Source organism: Octopus bimaculoides, chromosome 7 (assembly GCF_001194135.2).
Source record: "Octopus bimaculoides isolate UCB-OBI-ISO-001 chromosome 7, ASM119413v2, whole genome shotgun sequence".
Classification (NCBI taxonomy): Eukaryota; Metazoa; Mollusca; class Cephalopoda; order Octopoda; family Octopodidae; genus Octopus; species Octopus bimaculoides.
Window position 1 is genome coordinate 62029846 of NC_068987.1, and position 5722 is coordinate 62035567.

Here is a 5722-nt window from a genome sequence, read left to right on the forward strand (position 1 = left end):
CTCTCTCTCTCTCTTTCTCTCTCTCTCTCTCTCTCTCTCTCTCTCCTTTTACTTATTTTTCTGACACATAAATGGTTATAACGGTGTACTGTATCATCAGCAAAAGACACAACAATACCAATCATAACATGCCTCTCCATGTAGTGGTTAAACATTTTATTGATTTCTCCTTTGCAATTTATATTTTTCAATATACAGGATTTTGTTCCTTGAGAGAAGAGATATAATAAATAATTTGATGAATAGATTTGTAGAGATTCAAGTCTAGAAAGAAATCGTTGTTGCTTTACAGTATTGTTATATAGCTATAAGGATGGAAATTGAAGAAAGCTACTTAACTGATACAGATTGTAGAGAAAATTACGTTTTTTTTTTAATATTTCAGCTTTAAGAATTCCTAATTATGAAATGAAAAAGTCAAAGAGAAATGTTAACATTAGACAACAGCAAAACCATAATGACTTCCATAAAATTACATCAAAGTGAAGAAAGTGTGATATTGAAATCACATAATAAATATTGAATGGCAAGAAGCTCTTCATTGATTATTGTTGATTTCTGATTGAGTTAATAACTGTTAATTAACTAATTTTATAAGCTGATAAATCTTGTTGAAATTATGACCAGTGTTAACTTCAGATTACTGTGATAGTATAAGTCACTTGAAATTTCATTATCATAAGTATCTTTAATCAACTTCATATATGGGTAAGAAATAGAGCTTTTGAAGGGCATGATGTTTCTGAAAAGCAGTATTAATGTAAGTGAAATAACTACACATAGGAACCAGTTATTGTGAGGAAGGTGAAGTAGTGTCAACTAAACTGACTTAATATAATACCAGCACTTATTTTTATTAACCTTTTAGTTAGATCTTGTTTCATATGTTCTGTATCATATAAAGCTTTCTTTTCATTGGTCTTAAGTTACTCTGTGTGTTTTGTCTTGACATCGCACATTAGTTATAAATGAATATCACCCTCATGCAAGCAGTGTCATTTTGTTTTTCATCATTCATAGAAACATATTTTCCATGGGGAAAATATTACCTTATTTGGAAATAGGTGAAGGTTGGCAACATCTGACTGTAGAAAATCTGCCTCAATGAACACCAGCCAAACCATGCACCAGAGAAATATGTCTTGTGTATCACATGTGATACCAGGACAGGCAAAGAATTGCAAAACTAAACAAAGTTACCACTAGTCAGGTTTCAATGCAGAACTATAGAGAATAATGCTAAATACTACAATATCTACTTTGGTGCATCTGTATTGTGAGCTTGGAGTTGGTCATAGCTAGCTTTGCTTTTCATTCATCTGTGAATTATGAAATAGACAATAACATGGAAGCACAGGCATAGCCGAATGGTTGAATTCACTTACCAACCACATAGTATTGAGTTCAATTCCACTGTGTGACTCCTGAACCAGGCATCTTCTACATAGCTCTGAGCTGACTGAAGCCTTGTGAGTAGACATAAGGTTAAGTAAAGGGCCAGTTTCCCAGTTTCATGGCATATAAATTCTCCACCTGAACAGGATGCCGGTCCATTGAGGATTACTCATTTTTGCTAGCTGAGTGAGCTAGAGCAATGTGAAATGAAGTGTTTTGCTCAGGAACACAAACGCATCACTCAGAAATCAAAACTATAATCAAAGCCAGAAATCGAAACCACAATCTCACAATCATGAGTTCAACACTCTTACCACTAAGTCACATGCCTCCACCTGTGAGTAGTCATGGAAGATAGAAACTGAAAATAGTTTATCATGTATTCGTGTGTGTATTGTCTTGACATCACACAGTAGTTATAAATGATTATCACCCTCATGCAAGCAGTGTCATTTTGTTTTTCATCATTCGTGGAAACATATTTTCCATGGGGAAAATATTACCTTATTTGGAAATAGGTGAAGGTTGGCAACATCTGATTGTAGAAAATCTGCCCCAATGAACACCAGCCAAACCGTACAAGCATTAAAAGTGAATGTTAAAACAATGACAAACATGATAATGTTGGTCTATGTAGATAAGCTGATGTTGAAAATAAAGCAAACTTCAGAATTTTTTTACAATATAGATATAATTTTTAAGTGATAGCTTGTGTTAGGTGTAGGCAGTGTAGTAAGAAATTTGCTTCCTAGCCACATGGCTCTGGGTCCAGTCCACTGCATGGCACCTTGGGCAAGTAACTTCTATTGTAACCCCAGGCCAACTAAAGCTTCATGAGTGGATTTGGATGATGGACACTAAAAGTAGCCTGTCGTGTGTGTGTTTGACAACCAGAGTTGGTTTGTTTACTTCCCCATAACTTACCAGTTTCGTAAAAAAGGGACTGATAGCATAAGTACCAGGTTCTAAAAAAAATAAGTACTGGGGGTCAATTTGTCCAACTAAAACCTTTCGAGGTGGTGCTCTAGTCTAGTGACTGAAACAAGTAAAAGACAAAAGAAGACAGATGTAGTATAACTTACACAACCTGCTATAGTAGTTTAACTGCTAGAAATAGCAACCAAATCACCCTTAAATTCCACACTATCATCTGAAATAAGGAAATACGTATCACAAAACATAGTCATAGACACACTATTATGCAAACACGAAATTGTTACAGCTGTGATTTCTTAGATTATCAGTCTACTCAATAAGAATTGACATGAAGCTAATTAACAAGCAAGAAAAGTAAAATTAATTGTGCTAGCACATAAAATTTCCTTCACTACAGAATACCATCTTGACTATAATATTAGTTTTGAGTGTAATAAAATAATACCATTATTTATTATCAGAATCATTGATATTTTTAAATATTCTTTAAAAAGATATATAGACTTTTTTGAAACCTGACTGCCTATTTCTTTTTTATTCCGAGGTGAAAATAAAAAAGAAATCTGGTAAACAAAGTTACTTTTATCATATACCTATTACAAAAAGGAAGGTTTAGAACAGGTGTGTACAATATATGGGGCACTAGGACTTTACATGTGAGCCTCATAATAAGTTTGAAATATGTCTCTATTGGAATAAGTGAAATGAGCTGTTGGTGATGTTTAAATTAAGGTTGAGCTCTGATCGAAACTGTTGTCAAGAGTTTCATTTGCTTGCAGTGCTAAGTTCAGCTTCTTAAATTAGAAAGGTATGGAATATTAAGTTGGTATTAGCTCATCACCTAAAACTATTATACCAATACAGTCTCTCATGTACTACAAGAATGTAATTTTCCAAAAATACATATACAGGTATGTATTTATGAATGTATGTATTATGTATCTATGTACATATGTATGCATGTGTGTGTGCATGTAAATGTGTATGTATAGTTGTACATACATGTGTGTGTGTGCACAAAAGTCTGTGCATGCAAAGGACACTAGAAATCAACTTTTAAGCAGAAATGGATTCCATGGCAGTTTTCCTACTGTTAGCCAACTTTAAAACACAATTAAATGCATTTGTCATATCACAAGCACCAAATGAACTTAGTGTCAAAACCTAGACACCTTTCGGACTCATACTCTGTGGTTTATATAACATTGTAACACCGAAGCCTGTTTCAGAGCTGTTTCATCTATGCAGTTTGAAAAAATTTCATCTACATACCTGTCTAAACAATTTGGATATATGATTCAATTTACTTTCTGCTTAGATACACTGCACTTGCTCTATAAGTAAATGAATGAGATAGATTCTATTCTACATTTTAGAATTTTCATGTGGATTGCATGAGAAATTAATCTGCAAACTAAAACAAAGAGGATTTTTCACAATTGAAGGAGTGAAACAGTTTACTTTTTCGTTCATTACATGTGATGTTAGGAATCGGAACTTAATAAAACATGCATTAAGTAACATCTTTATGCAAAGTTATTAGAGTGTATGAAACCAAAAAAAAATATGGTTACTGAGAATGAATGAGAAAAAACAAAAACACAGTGTTACTATGATTGAGAAGATATTGGTACATAAAGAATAAAGACTTTGGGATAATTGAGATTAATATCTGTATATCTTAATGTATATAATAACAAATATATACATATATGATATGTTTGTGTATGTGTGTGTGTGTGTGTGTGTGTATACATGTGTGTATGTGTATATATATATATGTATGTGCGCACATTATATATATATATATATATATGTGTGTGTGTGTGTGTGTGTGTATGTATATACAGGGGTTGGACAAAATAATGGAAAAACCTTAAAATTTCAAACAAATTTATTTTAATATGGGGTAAGACTGCCTTTGGCAGTAATTACAGCTTGAATTCTGCGAGGTATGGACTCCTACAAAGTTTGAATCGTTTCCAAAGGAAGTTTTGTCCATACTTCAGCTAAAACAGTCTCCAGTTCTTGTAGTGACAATGGTGAAGGATATCAAATCCTTACTTGTTTTTCTAAAATGCACTATAAATGTTCAATAATATTGAGATCTGGGAACTGTGGTGGCCAGATAAGATGTTCGATTTCACTAGAATGTTCCTCATGCCATTCAGTAACAACTTTAACTGTGTGAATTGGTGAAAGATTGCGTTTCTCTCCGGAAACAGTTCAGCAACCATAGGATGAATTTGATCAAATAAAATGCTTAAATAGTCTTGACTATTAATTCTGCCATGAAGGGAAACCATTGGGCCGGCAGATTTCCAAGATATAGCCACCCCCCTCCAGATTGGCACAGATCCTCTTCCATTTTTAACAGTTGGAAGAAGGCAGTCTGGGTCAAATGCTTCTTTTGGCTGTCTCCACATGTATACTCGGCTGGTGGTTGGAAACAAAGTAAAGGATGACTTGTATGAGAAAATAACATTTTTCCACTGCTCTAGGGACCAATTCTGTAGGTCTTTGCTCCACTCTAAACACTTTGTAACATTTGTTTTTGAAAGTAGTGGTTTTCTGATTACAGCCCACCACATGAAATCCGGCTTTGTGCAGCTCCCGGTGAACAGTTTTTGTGGAAACTAGGTTCTCGAGGTGGTCATTAAGTTCTGCAGTAATTTGGGGAGCTGTACTTTTGTGATCCTTTCTAACAATTTGCATAAGAGTCCAACAGTCCCTATCTGCAAGTTTTGGTTTTCTTTCGGAGTTTTGTTTTGACGAGGAGGTTTTTCTCTCTTTCTCAAAGGCTGTCATTACTTTTGAGACAGTACTTCTTGATACACCAAACATTTCAGCTGTTTTCATTACACTAGCGCCTGCCATACAAGCACCAACAATTTGACCTCTTTGAAAGTCTGATAGATCTGTCATTTTAATGAATTTTAATTACCTTTTTCTGAAAAGAAACAGCAATTTTAGCAAAACATATTAAGCAACACTAATAATAAATCAAAAAACATAAAAATAAACAAGCTTTTGACAGTTTTATAGATATTTCAAATTATGATGCTGTTTCTATTATTTTGTCCAACGCCTGTATGTATGTGTAGATATATATATATGTATGTACGTGTGTGTGTGTGTATATGTATGTATTTTAAGTTTATTTAAAAGAAAGTTGGTCATCTTCTGTTGGTTGTTTTTCCTCGCATTAGGTACTAAATGTGGTTATTTTGAGAAGTCCACTGTGTGGCGTTATTATTTTTCTGTAATAATGCCCTTTATATAAATATATATACATGTATATATATATCTGTGTGTGTGTGTATATATATTTATGTATATATATATATGTATGTATATATATATATATATATATATATATATATATATATAT

At 33.3% G+C, this 5722-nt stretch overlaps 1 protein-coding gene across 2 annotated transcripts in view; it reads left to right on the forward strand.

Annotated features, from left to right (window-relative positions):
* Positions 1-5722, forward strand: part of LOC106884520 (phospholipid-transporting ATPase ABCA7) — a 289592-nt gene that overhangs the window by 249208 nt on the left and 34662 nt on the right. The gene's annotated exons all lie outside the window — the stretch shown is intronic.